Raw genomic sequence first — 16,988 nt, 5'->3', positions numbered from 1 at the left:
GGGCCTTATTAAAGGGCCCTCTCCTGACCACCCTACACCGATGCCTCCATTTCCCCCCATTTTGTGACCAGCCTCTCCCCTTAGAATGTAAATTCCAAGTAGTAAGAAGTATTCGCTTACTTCTTCCCTAGCATGGAGCACTGTGCCTGATATGTCTTAGGAGTTCCATGGATTTTGAGGAGGAAAGAAGGGAGCGGGTAGGGAAGGAGGAAGCAGGGGGAATCAATCCTCAGGCCTGGTAGAATTCTGTGCTTGGCTATGGGACAAGAGCAGAAGTTGAGAACTAGACAAATGATGACATTGTCTGTAGACCTGTCCCTAACACAGATTAAACAAGTCAGCTAACAATTAGTAAGGGACTAGTGGAGAACAAGTCAGAAAGCAGGACATAGAGAAGATTCCAAGGTGCCTGTCCTGGACAGGAGGGACAGACTCACAGGGCAGAACTGCATAGGCCCCACCTGCACAGCATGCCCCAACAACCTCCAATCTTGCTGCAGGCAAGTAAGCACTTGCCAGAGGCCAGGAACACACCTCAGTCCCCATGGACAGCAAAGTATGGCTGGCATGACCACTGAACATAGGAACATTGTCCCACTGGACTTTCCAGGCATGGCTGGGCTTCTCTGTCCACCCTCCTAAGCCTCAGCTTCTGTTTGGTCATTTGCAGCTAGACACCTGTGGTTAAATAAAAGTGAGCAGGAGAAAAGACCCAGTCCCTTTAACTTTTATCTCTCCATTTCTGTTGGCATTTTGTCCACCTGCTATTCCACCAGGTCGAAGTCAGGCTGGCCTACATTAAATTCAAGGGCTGTTCTGAACTCAAGGGCCCTAACATTTGTGAAGTTTCTGAAATCATGGCTCAGATACCACCAGTGTGGTTTTCTAAGAAATGTCCCGTGCTGCCCCCGAGGATAGAAAGCAATGCAGACTTGAGCTGACATGCCTCCTTCCAGAGGTCAGGATCCTTTCCCATCAGACTGAAGGTCAAATGTGGCTGTGGGCGCAGGAAAGCAAGGCAGAGGGATGTTAAGGATCTGGAGTGCACAGGAACTGAAACCAGCCAGCACTGGCTTTGATAATGCAGCTGTGGCTTTGGTCCCACATTTTTCTGCTTTGGTTAATCTGTGTTGTTGCTTGATGTTTTCTCCTAAATAAACCAGAGACTGCAACATGCCAGCCCTGCCAGAAATTTCCCCCACCACTTGGAGCAGACCTGACCAAGACATAAGCCATCATGAACAGTTATTTCAGCCTAGCATGGTGGTCCACACCTGTAATCCCAGTGACCCCAGTGATGCCAGTGACTCAGGAGGTGAAGGCAGGAGGACTGCAAGGTCACAGCCAGGCTCAGCAACTTAGCGAGGCACTGTCTCAAAATAAAAAGGGCTGGGGATATAGTTCAGTGGTAGAGTATTCCTGGGTTCCATCTCCAGTACCCTCTCCTCAAAGAAAGCACAGGATTTCACTAGGATTGATTTTAAGGCAAGAGAAAAACTTGAAATCCAAGATATAAGATGATAAATTATTTGGAGTAAAGCAATAAAATGGGCTTAGTTTTGGAGGCTGGATCAAAAAAGCATGGTGCAGGCTCTGGGGGAGCAGCCTTGGCTACCTCACATCATGGCAGGACAGCAGGCCTATCTGTGTGTCTAGTCTCTGTCCCTATTCTTACAAAGTCACCAGCATGCCACCTTAATGGCCTAATCAAACCTACACATTTTCTAATGCCAATTTCTAAACACTGTAGTTGAGTTTCTGCCCTCTCAATACTGTTAACATAAAACTCTGGGGATTAAACTCCTGCAGGAGTTCAGGTGGACGAACCATACTCAAACTTTAGCAGTGAGGAATTCAAGACAGCACTGAGCCCTTTTAAACAATGTACAAAACTGTGTGTGTGTGTGTGTGTGTGTGTGTGTGTGTGTGTGTCTGTGTGTCTGTGTGTGTCTGTGTGTCTCCAGGAAGAGGATCCATAACCTTCATTAGACTCTATGACTATCCCCCCACCACCCAAACAGAAAGGATTTTTAAACACAGATTTAAGCAAGAAATTGAGATGGTCAAAGACAGGGCAATGGTAAAACAAACAAAATATTAAAGCCTGTGAGTGACTAGCGAAGCAGCCAGACCAATCAGCACAGAGTTTTTTCTCCTTAAAGCAAATTAGAAAAGAGATTATAGAAGGGAGTAGCTAAGGATGTCAAATATATAAGATGCCCACCTGGAACAACCCTCTGGACAGTTAGACCAGTGGTAACCACAGTTTCAAGGGAACATATCGGTGGTGAAACTGTATAGCTTCAAGGAAACTATATCTATGGTAGAAATAGTTGCCGAGTGCAGTGTAGGGGGAATTGGGTATTTGGGAATCGAGAAGAGTACGCATAGGTTTCTTGCCTCTAGATAGGATGTGAAAGGTCCCATTAAACTTATATGACTACTAGAGAGGCTAAAAGGAAACATGGATAAATTAAAATCACTTATTTTTTTTTAAATTTCTACAGATATGAAGTCAGAAGGAGGTAACGTTTGAAGCAGGTTGAGTTCTTAATAGTTGAGCAGAGGCCTGTAGCCACTTTCCTCCTTGGGACAGCTGCTAAGGCTTGGAATGGGCAGGTAGAGAATCTGGCTGGCCACAGTGAGACACTTTGGCATATGGAGAAACCATCAGCCTATGAAGAATTGCAGGAACTGGCATGATAGAGGCAATCTGTAGGATTCCCAAGGGCAAAGCTAATTGTCTCCTCTCACTATTTTTTCTCATGGTGAGTGTGAGTGTGTGTGCACATAGCAACAGCAGCTGCCACAACTGTGTATCAGGCTGGGGACTAGGCTAGAAAAAGTGACAGAGATGGCCACAACTTCCCAGGGCCTGGGCTCAGATCCTGATGGAAGAAGGATATCTTATAACACAAGATATACTGCCATCAGAAACCAACCCCGCCCTGGCCCAGCTCAATTACCGAGTGGGTTCAATAGGTTAGGAATAACAGAAGAAAGGATAATAAACCCAAAAACAAGTCCACAGAGCTTATCCAAACTGAAACACAGAAGACAAAAAAGAAAAAGAGAGAGGACTGTGAGAGATAGAAGGAAAAACATCAAAAGTCTAAGATCTGTATGACTCACATTAGGACCTAATGAACATCTGAAGAGATAATGGCTTGGAAATTTCCAAAACTAATGAAAGGCGTTGTTGACCAAATTCTGAATTTCTACAGATATGAAGTCTAAAGGAAGTAACGTTTGACGCAGGTTGAGTTCTTACTAGCTGAGCAATACATACTAAGGCACATTACAGGCCAACTGCTGAAAATCAATGACAAATGAAAGGAAGCAAATATTAGTCATTTTAAAATTTTGTCATTGACAGGAAACTTTTTAAAAACAGAGTTTATCTAAAGGAAATAATTTTTAAAGATTCAAAGGCAGGGTAAATATAGAATGTGTTTACAAACAGATAAGAAGAAAAAAGTAGCAGAAGAAATACCAAAGCAGTAAAGAACAACATCATAGCTGGGATCTGTGGGGTTTGAGTGAGACAGGCTTGAATCTCTGCTCTGATAAATTACTTTCTATGTAGCCCCTTGCAGGGCTACAACTGCAACTATGTTGATCTGTTTTATCACCTTAAAATGGGAATGGTAGTGAGAGTAACTACCTCTCAGGGTTATTATGAGGCATGATTTAATTTAAATAACTCATGTACTATAATTGGTTTGTGTCTAGCTCAAAGAAAAAACGCATAAGGTGAGAACAGAAGTAGCACTAGTGTAAGAAGAAGTTGTAAAGGTGTATGAGGGGGAAAGATGAACAGAGAAAGGTCTTAGCAGAGGCAGGGAAAGATGGATGAAGACAGGTAAGGACACCCACCTCGAAACGTTGCTAATATGTAGAGTCACGGCAGACTAAGAAATCCAAGAGCACCTTTCTCACTAAGGACACCTAGAAATTTTAATAAAATATGAAACATTTGCATGGAGGCTTCTAAGAGATAACAAGATGCTGGGGACAAGGACCAGGATGTGGGGGAGGACAGAGGTCCAAGGAAACCAACTGATACTGAGGACTGATTCCCTTTACAAGTGTTTGCCATTTTCTAAAGTCATAGCCAGATGATGGATGCTGCTCTTGGCTGAGACATCGGGCTCATGTCTCTTTCTGTGGATTAAGAGTTTAAAGTGCTTCATCTGAGAAGTAAAGTAACTGGTAGGTATAGTAACCTTCTAGGGACGGCAGCCCAACTGAATTATCTCCATCCCTGAAATGGTATCAAGAAAACTTCACATGGTTAGTGCCACCCAGGCACTAGCAGAGGAAGATCAAAATCCTAGGCCTCATATTCTAAAAACGATTTTACAAATTCACAAACAAAAATAACCTAGTATGTGAATATATAAGGCAACATAAATGGGGAAAAAAGCAGAAATAACAGAGAATCTACCTACAGGATTCTAGATATTGTCATTATCAGACACAGACTTTATGGTAAGAATGTTCAAGGAGATGAACACAAGATCAAGATTTTTTTTTTTTTAGAGAGAGAGAGAGAGAGAATTTTTTAATATTTATTTTTTAGTTATTGGCAGACACAACATCTTTGTTTGTATGTGGTGCTGAGGATCGAACCCGGGCTGCACGCATGCCAGGCGAGCGCGCTACCGCTTGAGCCACATCCCCAGCCCACAAGATCAAGATTTTAACAGAGAATTTGAAATCAAGAAAACACAATAACTTCGAACTATATCCAGTGAAAGTAGCCATTAAGAATTAAGGGAAGATAAAAATATTTCAAGCAAATGAGAGCAGAGAATTTATCATTAACTGATTGGGACTATAAGAAATATTAAGAATTCTTCTTTTTCCCAGTTAGATTTCACAATTGTGGGAAGAAGGAAGCATTTGAAAAGGGTAATTATGTGAGTGAATATGAATAACTTCTGGCTATTTAAAAAAATGAGATATAAAATATAGAGAGAATTAAAATACTCAGCAATGATCGTATGGGATTTGGAAAAGGAGTCAAATTCAGAAAAAAATATTGTAATGACCTTGTATTATTCCAAAAGACTTGAAAGTACCCATCTTAGTCCATTTTCTGCTATAGCAAAATACCTGAGACCAGACAATTTATAAAAAATAGCTTATCTGGCTCGTGGTTCTGGAGGATGGGAGGTCCAAGACCATGGGGCCAGTGTCTGCCTACCATCTTGGGAGAAACTTATTGCAGTATCATTACATGGCAGAGGACAACCATGGTGAGACAGAGCAAGCACATGCTTGCTCAGGTTTTCTTCCTCTTCTTACAAAGCCACTAAGCCATCTGGGAGCCACCCTCATGACTTCCTCTAATCCTAATTACCTCCCATAGGTCCTACCTCCAAAAACCATTCATATATACATTTGGGATTAAGTTTCTAACATATGAACTTTTCAAGGACACATTTGAATCATAGCAGTACCCCTTCAAATTAGACTTTGAGAAGTCAGAGAGTAAGTTAAAAATTTAATCATTGAAATGATAGTAAAAAGAATTCAAAGAAAAAAGACAACTTATAATCTCTCTGTGGTGTGTGTGTGTGTGTGTGTGTGTGTGTGTGTGTGTGTGTGTGTATCTCACTGGGGATTGAACCTGAGTGCTCTACCACTGCATTGACAGTGGAATATAACCTTTAAACTATACATGAAGAGAAAAGACACTATAAAAAAACAAAACGTAATTGTGAGGTGGTGATAAAATTACAAGCAATGTTTATTTTCTTCTATTTTCTGTCATAAGTGTATATTATCTTAAAATTAGAAAAAAAAGTCTTTAAAAAGCAATAAACAGATTCCTTTTTTAAAAAAGAGTGAAGATACCTCTTCCTATTCAACAAAAGAAACTCAAAGTATGTGAAAACATAGATTTTTCTCATGTTGGTTTTTTAAATGCCTATGAATAAATTAGGGACATCCAACATTAACAATAGCTTCTTACCCAAGTACCTCTATTTAAATGTTGTTTAGCTAGTCAATTTATAATATTTATTCACTCAAAGTCTCATGCTCCTTTTCTTTCTAGTTTTTTTTTTGTTTTGTTTTATATGCTTTAAGAGAACGCTGGAAAAATTTCATGGGATATTGGGATTTTTTCCCCCAAATCCTCGTTGCTATTAGTACAACATGCTTCACTCGCCGCCCTTTTTTTTTTTTCAGTCTTGGCTTGGGTTATCTGGTTCCACAGTAACCACTGGAAAGGTTAAATGCAGTCTTCCCTACCCATCTATCAATCATACTCCCAGAATGAGATCTTGGAACTTGGAAGCATTACTCACTGTAACCAGCCATCTGTGACCTGGACTTGTGTCCTTCATGGCTCGTGAAAACCAGTGGTGTGATATGAAGTCATCATGGAGGAAGACAGACAGTGAGAATCAAAACCCTGGAATGGTGCCCAAACTCTAGAAGGAAACAGGTATCAGTTTCTACTCGTGCTAATGCCTTCTCCATCTTTAGTCTGCTTCAAGTTTATTTCCAGGAAAGGCTACTGAAGATTACAAGAAAGATATTCTGGTTTCAGTGTTTAAACTTCATGAATTTCCCCCACTCAACTTCCCTAATCCATCATTTTTTTTTTTAAAAAAAAACAAGGCCTTCTTTTGAAGTTACATAAATAATAAAGTTGAAAAAAAACAATGTAAATCAGAGGATGTCAAATAGGTATTCCATTCTTACATTTTCTCAGAACTCCCTCTAGAACATGACATCTGTGACAACTCATAGTGGCTTCCTTAAGAGATACCACTCCTAATAGAGCCACTTGAATTTAAAAACAAATGGGGCACTCACACATGCCTAATAGGACTGCAAATTGGTGCAACCATTATGGAAGGCAGTATGGAGATTCCTCAGAAAACTTGGAATGGAACCACCATTTGACCCAGCTATCCCACTCCTCAGTGTATATCCAAAGGACTTAAAATCAGCCTACTACAGTGACAAAGCCACATCAATATTTATAGCAGCACAATTGACAATAGCTAAATTATGGAACTAACTTTGGTGCCCTTCAACAGATGAATGAATAAAGAAATTCAAATGAATGGATAAAGAGTATCTCACAATTACACACACACACACACACACACACACACACACACACACACAATGAAATATTACTCAACCTTAAAGAAGAATGAAATTATGGCATTTTCCAGTAAATGGATGGAACTGGAGAATATTATACTTAGTATATAGAACCAAAGGCCAAATGTTTTCTCTGATATGAGGATTGTTAATTAACAATAAGTGGGGATGGGCTAGGGAAGAAAAGAGATGCTTTGGATTAGACAGAGGGGAGTGAAAGGGGGGGAGGGAACCATGGGGTAGGAATGATAGTAGAATGAATTGGACATTATTACCCTATGTGTGTATATGATCACATGACCTGTATAACTCTACATCATGTACAACCAGAAGAATGAGAAGTTATAGTCCATGTATGTATGAAGTCTCAAAGTGCATTCCATTCTTATATATATCTAATTAGAACAATAATAAAAATAAAAAGACAGATGAGGGTCAGCTGTCTAGTGTACAGACTGAAAATACAGTCGGGGTAATGGGCTGGTGTGAATAGTTAAGCATGCCCAAAAATGAGCCCAGGAGAAGTGCCACAATGCCCCAGTTTCCACACAACTCATTCCTCCACCTTCCAAGAAGGGATTCATGGGTAATTGTGAAAACCTCTGCAAAAGGTCTGCAGATATTTTATTAAGAGGAACACGTAATGCAAGTCCCAGCTGGAGCTCATCTGGGATTTATGTTTGTTGAAGTTGTCTGATGCGTGGGTGGGACAGACACGATGTGCACTGGGAACTGAATCATTTCCTGGGAGAGAGTCCACTAGGGAAGGAGGAGCCGTGCCTGGCAAACAGGAGAGGTTGGGAAGGCACACAAACTCCTACTTGTGTCCAAGAGAGAAAGAAAGTTATGAGTAAAAACAAGAAGGTCGCTCTGTGAAATATGCACAGAACTTCATGGTGCAAGTGTCCCCGACCACACACACAAACACACACTGCATGCACACACAACACAGAGGGACACAGTGAGAGGGGCTGGTTTCCCCTCATCTTGCCACAGACCACCATGTGACTTAGTCACCAGGAGGACCTCAGTGAATTAGGCTCCGTGCCCAGAGAAAGATGTGATATCAATTGAAGACAAGAAGGCCCAGCAAAAATGGCGGGACATCCAATATGGCCAGGGAGACCCTGCATACCCACAGCAGGGACAGTACTCCAAGGAGCTGACATACTCAAGGGCACCTAAGGCCTCCCCCAGGGAGACCCTTAGATTCACAGGGAGAACTCTGCACTGAAATGGAGGTCACCGAGGGGAGCAGAGGGGCCAGGGAGCATTGGTAAGAGACAATAAAATTGAGTCATGACTCATAATGTGACCCCATTAGACACACAAGCTGGTGAAGCTCAGGGAAATGCAGGCCACAAGAGTGTATCCGAGGCTGTAATTATCAGCCCATTTATTTTCCAGTGGTGACAGGGACAGAAGCACAGTAATTGGAGGAGAGTTGTACAAATACTCAGACAAATTGTGTTCCACTGTATTCCATTTTTATAGAGAACACTTACAACCAGATGAACTCTGGAACGGACGATGGCTCGTTACTTTTGACAGGCTGTGCCAGAAAACGCGTACTGCCAAGCGATTCATCACCATTTATACCCAGATCATAAATCTTTATTTCCCCAAAGCCAGGCTTTGAATTCGGGGCACACTGCAGGGTTTATTCTTTTGGGTTGGCAGTCAGAAGAATGACCCGGTGACATCTTTCCTTGTGGACTTTATCGTTTCTCCAGGAACCGCTTTACTCACCTGCTTGTGACTTGTTTTCATGCAACTAAAAGAAAGCAGCTGCTGTAACCAGGGAAAGGACTTTCACATGTGGATTTTCAGGTACCTCTGGGGTGAACATTGTTGCCTTAACCTCCTTTAAACTGTAGTTCATTGGTTCTTCTATTATATAGAGCTGTAAACTGTGCCTAAACCTAAAATAAACTCTCTGAAATAGCTAGGGCAGGGAAAAGACTATTTTAAAAAATCTCTACTTTTTAAAGGAATGATTTTAAAACCACAAACAAAAAAGCATAAAGGGAGAGGAAAGAACTTTGGTTTATTACTTATGAGGTTCCAGGTCTTTCTATAAACATAGCAAGGCTCATTTAAAACCTCCTGAAAACCCTGCCAAGTGGGGTTTCCATGCCAGGATGCCCCCAGATCTGGAGACCTCTGGAATCCTGAGGTGATTTACAGATTGAAACTGATCTGGTTCCAGTCTTCCAAGGAGACTTTGTGGATGGGTGTCAGCTGGACATGGTGGAAACCGTGCCTTGGATGTCCATATCCTTATGGACTTCTGACCAAGACGTCCCCAAGAACATGCATTTCTCCTCATGCATTCATCTCAGGTCCACCACTGCAGCCCCTATCCTGGGTATAGCAAGACTGGGAGAAAATGATCGGGGAAGATTCAAGGTACATTAGCTTTCCTCCAGAACCTTCACTCTATTCAGAAATATTGGTCCTGGGGGATACTTTTGATTTCCTCTTGAGAGATCCTGTCATCTTGTCACAGTCCAATAGACACTTGGTTCTTGGGATTCTCCTTTACATCCCAAGTCATCTGAAGATACTAAAAACCACGGAGATTCTTTATGTCACTTAGTGGGGATGTGAAGGCAAAATACTCAGAGAGACTGTGTTATATAGATTACATGAGGGGCATCTGTTTTAAAGATAAGAAAAGGCAAATATCTGGGCAGCAATAGGAAGGAATATTAAGGAAATCTCTGCCCTAGAGATCCTTCCCATACTGCAGGGATGGAGAATGAAAAACGTTCTCCCAATTCAGATAGTGATTCCCCCAGTTCACAGGCACTCAAAGGTTATACCAGTCCTATTTTAGAGAGAAGAAAATGGACCCGAAAGATTTTTTAAATTGTTCTAAATTACAGAGTGGCTCATGGAGAAGCCGGAGCTGGAAGCCAGTCTGACTGAATGCCTCACACTCTGTGTGGTCATGTGACCACGGGGAACACAGCCACGCGTACCCGAGCTTCGTCATGATCTTGAGTTCAACCGATGCTATAATTGTCCTCAATTCTCTTGGTACCTAAGACTTTCACAGGTGACTGCTTAAGTGACAACTGTCATCAAGCTAGGCGCAGAAGTCCTAGTCTTTAAAACTGTCAAGGTCATGAGAAATCAGAAGAATAGGGACCAGTCACAGACAAGAGGAAACTAAGAACCAATCATAGTGACAGAGCACACTGTGGGACCCTGGATTAGTTCCTGGACCAGAAAAGGACAGTAAAAGTAAAAGGAAAGCCTGGAGTTTGGTTAACAGTGATGCACCAAGATTGATTCTGTGGTTTGGAAAAGTGTCCCACAGTAACATAAATAGCATTAGAGGAAACTGAAATGGGTCATGGATATACAGGAACTCTCTGCACTAGCTTTGCAACTTTGCTGTAAATCTAAAGTTATTACAGAATAAAATGATGACTTTAAAAAGGATCAATGAACTCCCCCACTCACAATGTGACCCGAACCCAAACCAAAAACTTGAATGAATTTTCCTCTCAAAAAAAAAAAATCTTATTTACATGTACAGGCACACATAATTATACATTAAAAATCTCCAGATGGGTAAATTACTGGGACCTTGGGTGAAGAGTGTATGTTATGGGAGATTTTTATTAGCCTCACTTTGCTGTTGCATTAGGACATGTGTCATGCAGAGGGGAGGTGCTGGCGGAGGGGCAGAAAGGGCAGACTAAGACAGAATGAAGCAGCCTGGACCAAAGGGACCCTGCCAGGAAAAGGATGGGGCTTGAGAAGACAGCAGTATGGTGGGACAAACCAACAGAGGACCACTGGGCTGGACATGGGTAAAATGGCACCCAATTAGAACTGGCCCCGCGTCCCCCACACACATACCAACTACACTTCCCCTGCAACCAGCAGACAAGCCCTGCCGACTTCAACTCTGAACCACTCCTCGGATCCTCCCCTTTTCCCTGTTGCTGTGACCACTGCCCTAATTCAGCCCTTTAGAATCCCTGGGCCCTTGCAGAATCTCTCAACAGATTCCCCTGCTCCTGGGCCTCCCTCCAAGACCACCTGCCCCTGCACTCAACCCCAGAGCAATAGGTAGAAAAGCAAAACTGATTCCTATCCCTTCCAGAAACCCTTCATGGGCTACTTGTCCTCAAACAGCCCTAGCTGCTCCGGATCAACCTGTTGGTCCACCAACCAAGGTGGACCAACCCTTTCACTCCAGCATCCAAACAGCCTATCAGCACCGTGTGGCCACACCTTGCCTTCACTCAGCACCAGCCCCGTGCCAGCAGGTTCTTCCCTAGTTGCTTGCCTGGCTAACTCCACGAGGCTGTGAAGGTCCCATCTTAGAACTCTGTCTTGATTCTCCTCCTCCCCTCCTCAGTTCTTCACTAATCATGTTGAAATTCTCCATTTACAGGTCTATGTTGTAGACCCAGAGCCTCAAGACAGAAGAAACCGTCTCTGCAACCCTGGACTAGCACTGTGCCCAGCATGCCATGGTTGTTCTAGAAATTTTGGCCAAACTGACTGAAACAGTTACAGTAGCTGGAGAGCAGCATGTGTCTGAGCCACTCACAGCAAGTGAGACTTGAGGTGTGTAGCAGAAAGAGCCCAGATAAGACGGCAAAGGCCAGAAGCCAGTGGAGAAGGCAGGGGTGGAGGCTGGAGCAGAAACGACTCAGTAAACCAAGCAAGAGAATACGAGGGAGGCTGCTGGGGCAGTGAGAAAGACAAAAAGGAGGAAGCACAGATTCCGTGACTTTTTTGCAGGTGTCTTTTTTTTTTTTTTTTTTTTTTTTTGAGAATGGTAAACTATATGTAACATAAAATTTATCCTCTTACCTGTTTTGAATGCATAGTCAATGACAGTAAATACAATCATATTGTTGTGCCCCTGGCCATTGAGCCCCCTAAATTAGGGCTTCCCAAGCTGTCTATTGTGATAGACCCACAGTTTCTATTTGCTATCAATTATAGATAGACGCTTCTGTGAAAGACAATAAAAATGAATCACTGAGCAAAACAAAATAACAAATGCATACAAAAAACACATATTTAAATGTCACATTTGACAGCCTTAAATGGTTGTCCAATTGCAATGGACATTTCTTAACTCCTAGTCTCAGCTTCTGTACTCCTCTCACCCTGGACTAGCACGGAATGGTTGCAGAGTCCCGCATGCATGCCATGGCTCTGAATTCTCTGTTCCCGGGTCCCAGTCACTTTGGTGTAGGTCTCACTTTAAGCATATTGCCTTTCAGAACCAAGGACCTCTGATAGTAACAAGGTCATCTTTGGAGGTGGAGAGATGGCCTGAGGTGAAAAGTGAGGTGAGGAAGCCACAGCATTATCACAGAATGGCTTGGAATCAGCACCATGCACAGATGTGTCCCGTCAGCCCTGGGAGTCAGGCCCACGTTCTCCCCTGTGGTAGTCAGCCTGCAAGATGGACCCCGGTTATCCAGACCCCCTGTGTTCACACCCTTGCTAGAGCTGCACTCTGCTGACTATGGCTGGCCCTGTGTGCCCATAGAGAAATGGGGGATTGGCAATGATGGCTTCTGAGGCTGGATCTCAAAGGGCCTGGCAGCTTCTACCTAAGTTTCTTGAGTCTCTGACCCAGCATGGTAGAAGTCCTGCTACCTTGGAGCAGTCAATGCTGGAGACAGCACCAGGAAAGACCAGGAGCACTTTGGAGCCAGAGCTAGACACACAGAGAGAGATACTGGAGACTCTCAGCTCCTCTAGCCTCCCTGCTCTATACCTCAGCCGAGCTCCCAAATATTGTGGAGCACAAATGAGCCTTCCCTGCTGACCTCCATCCAAACTGTAGAGTCCTAATTATTAAGGATTGTGTCCCCCTGAAAATTCATATATCAAAGCCCTTAGCAGGGCGTCGTGGCATACGCCTGTAATCCCAGTGGCTCAGGAAGCTGAGGCAGGAGGATCTCTTGTACAAAGCCAGCTTTAGCAAAACCAAGGTGATAAGCAACTCAGTGAGACTCTGTCTCTAAATAAAACACAAAATAGGGCTGGGGATGTGGCTCAGTGGTTGAATGACACTGAGTTCAATCCCAAGTACCAAAAAAAGCCCTTACCCCCCAATGACCCATGTCCTCATCAGAAAAGGAGGGAGATTAAAGACACAGGAGAAGATGACCATTTGTTTAGAGGAATGTCTGCAGGAGAAATCAACTCTCTTGACACCATGATCTCAGACTTCCAACTTTTGGAACTGTGAGGGAAAATAATTTCTCTTATTTAAGCCACTCAGGCTATGGTAGCTTATTATGACAGCCCTTGCAAATTATACAATGACCATAAATGATTATTATTATTTTAAGCTACCAAAGTTTAGGGTTAATTTTCTATAGAGCAATTTATAATCAGAACATCCTAACCTTCAAGAAATCTGTGGGTTGTTTTTTTTAAAGAAAGAGTGAGAGAAAGGAGAGAGAGGGAGAGAGAATTTCAATATTCATCCTTTAGTATTTGGCGGACACAACATCTTTGTCTGTATGTGGTGCTGAGGATCGAACCCGGGCCGCACGCATGCCAGGCGAGCACGCTACCGCTTGAGCCACATCTCCAGCCCCACGAAATCTGTGTTTCTAAATTACTGGCACAAGAGAGGGTTTACACCTTCCCCATGGAAATGCATTTCCTATAGAAAAGTGATTGCAGCTTTGTGAAACCTACATTGTCCCTTGAGTCTGATTGCTGTTTTGCTGTATTCACTCCAACAGAGAACAAGGGGGGCTTTGCAGGTACCTGCAGAACAAACACACTCCAACTCAGAAGGAAGAGAAGCTGTGATGGAGAACCTCCTTCTACATCCCAGCCTTCCTGTCTGCTATAAAAATGAAGTTAATTGCCAACCTATAAAAATGCAACGACTACTAGGTCCCTCAATGTGCTATCATCTATTAGTATAGTGACAATGGCAGAATTAGGTGGACAAATGTGCTTTCCATTTCCCAGCTGAAACACTGCTAAAGGTTAATTGGATTCCACTTCAAACTCTGTGCCCCTCATAGGAGGTTGTGGGTTTTCATAACAAAACAAGTCAAATGACACTCAGGGTCTGAGGGGGCACATTGCCTATCCCTAAATTTACAAGAATGATCTTGTCAGGTTTTGAGCTTTTACTCCCCAAAGTTTCAAGCCACTAGCAACTAACAGGTGTTCCTGCTCACTGATCTGGAGATCATGCCGGCCTCTGAGATGTGTCCCTGTAGAGAAAATAAAGGCAGTAAGAGTCAGCTAAGGAATTTCGCCAACTTCTTTCACTTCTCTGGGTGGGCCCAGGTTTTCCAATAACATGATAAATGCATTTACCTCCTCCCAATTTGTGGCCAGCTAAAAATCTGCCAAAACTTTTAGCCAAATTCTAGAGTGGCAAATGAACATCATCCATATTCTGACCTATAGCTTCTGACACGAATGTGTCAGAAATTTCTAGAATGCTGTTCCCAACACAAGGAAATGTCCCAGTACCCCCACCCCTCTGTTCCTGGGACTCTCCGCTCTCCCAGCCAAAGGGCCAAGTTGTCATATGACTTTTGATTGTACAACCCCATGCAAAGGCTTCTGTCAGGACCCCCAAATGTGTGTGACCTCAGCTGTGGGGGTAAACCACTTGTCAAGGCCCAAGTGATAAATGTCAGACTGCACTGATAATTTGGGGATAGTTTTCTGCCACTTCCAAACTAGTCCAGATTCTCCATCAGAAGTTGACTCTGATTGACCAAGAATTCTCCAGTTCAAATCTTTGCTAAATAGTTTGTGTCAAGTCCAGTGCAATTGGATTTGGCAAAAATCCTTAAGAACACAGCCACTGGATGTGAGATAAAGCAACTTTGGTTAGGTTGCCACAGGAGATTCTTGGCCTGAGCTAGAAAGGCTGTAACCCAAGGAGCAACGGACATGGAATCAGAAGACAAAGGAAATGGGAGTGGACTCCTTGGGAACGCTTATCACCTCACTTCCACCTAGGCCACCAGCCCCTGCCCTGGGCTCTGAGCTGGTCCTTCTCCAGCTGATTTCATCATGGAGAGAGAAGCACCCAATGTCAGAGGGGAACCCCAACCCCCGTAGCTCATGCCCCTGCTTCTAGACCCCTGAATTCTTAAATCACCTGGGCCTCCTTCCAAGGCCACCACCAGCCTCTTGCACTCTGAACCCTGCTGAGTGGCCCGCGTTGCCTACAAGCGCCATCTGGGTCACAAAGGGTGCCAAAGGATAGGTGCCTTCAGGGTAAGGGGATGGAAGTCCCCATGGCATAAATAGAGAGGGAGTCAGGTGCAGTGCTACTTCCAGGGGCTCACAGAGGATTAAGCCATCAGGAACAGGGAGGCCATTGAAGAACCTGTCGCCCTCTGTCTCCTTCTTCCCTCCTCCATCACCACCAAGACAGAAGGGAATTTTGCCTTCCTGTTTCATCTTTCTATTATTCTTTGTTTCCTTCCATAAAAGAAATTTTCTCATTTTAAAAACAAACTTTGTCCCTTTCAGGGGTCCCTCTACAAACTTCTTTGCCTTCAAGTCTTTGAGTCTTGGTGGGAAAGGGATGGAGCCTACCTAGGTCCCTCTTTGGCACCTGCTGGCCACGTGTGAATAATGAGAAGTGTTCTGTGGCTGCAGGGAGCCCTGACCTTTGAGGAAAGCTCAGGCTGAGCTGCAGAACCTTGTGATCCTTGAGTTATTTCCGAATCTCTCGTGTCCCTCTGAGGGGTAGTGGGGACTCCATTGCTTGCTCTTATCCCACAGAGATATTTCGGTACCAACCCAGATTGCCACCCAGATGGGGATGAGATAAAAGGATTTGAACGCAGTCACATGGTTTATTCAAAAGCCAGATAGAAATAGAACAAAATGAAACTAGGACTAGGATTTGAGAGAGAAAATAGTATTCCATTTGGGGCTGAGCCAGGGCCTCAGCGACACAGGCCTGATATATAAGATCTAATTTGCACTGCCACAAAGAATGTGCTGGTTCAAATTTCCTTTGCTCCTCACTTTTTGTTCCAAGTCAGAAGCCACGGAAACTGGCAAGGATCCCTGGCAGGGCCACCTGATCACATGGAGAGAGGGTCCTCTAGTGTTGAGCTACTTCTTCTGCCATCCACCACCACTCTTTTCTTACACGTTTATCATTTGCCTATGATTATTAGAACACTGTTTCTGTGAGAAAAACTCTATTTACATTGTAAAGTGAGCAGTTTATTTTATTTCATTGTATTTTTTACTTCTGGGATAAGTTTGAATATTTTTGAGAATGGCAAAATATAGACCATAACACACAAAATTAAAGAAGACTGAAGGAAAATCTTATGCAGCCCCAAAAATATTTATTAGACACCTATGAAATGTTTGGCCCTTGAATAGGTACTAAAATTAATTCCAGGAAGTCAAAGATAGGAAAAGATAAGTAAATACCAGTAGTAATTAGATCCCTGATGAGTAATGAGGAGATTTCATATCTATCTTTCATTTGTAGGATCCCACAAACATTGATGGAGAAAAATCTCATATTACAGGCACTTGACTAGGCTCCAAACTACAGAGAAGAAGGATATAGACAGGCGAAAGGGAGGGGAAAACTCTGAGCAAGAAGGGGCCCAGAAAGCACTGGTCCTGCTCAGCCTTGCTGAAGTCATGTTTCCTATAGGGCATAGATGGGACAGAGGTTAGCACATAAAGCTGCAGCAATTTCTGCTCTGTGATGTTGATTATCATTTCTTGATTCATTCAGCTAATTTGCCAAGTACCTTCTGTTATTGGATCCTTGGTCCTGGCACAGAGGCCACAGCATTAATCATCTTCCCTGACCATAACAAATAACTGAGATAATCCACTTCTTT

The 16,988-nt window shown here is 43.2% G+C and overlaps 1 pseudogene; it reads left to right on the top strand.

Annotated features, from left to right (window-relative positions):
• Positions 1-16,988, top strand: part of LOC143639864 (podocalyxin-like protein 2) — a 67,287-nt pseudogene that overhangs the window by 15,375 nt on the left and 34,924 nt on the right.

Source organism: Callospermophilus lateralis (genome assembly GCF_048772815.1).
Source record: "Callospermophilus lateralis isolate mCalLat2 chromosome 11 unlocalized genomic scaffold, mCalLat2.hap1 SUPER_11_unloc_1, whole genome shotgun sequence".
In the NCBI taxonomy this organism is placed as follows: Eukaryota; Metazoa; Chordata; class Mammalia; order Rodentia; family Sciuridae; genus Callospermophilus; species Callospermophilus lateralis.
Note: the sequence above shows the minus strand (reverse complement) of the source record. Positions and strands in the feature narration are given on the sequence as shown.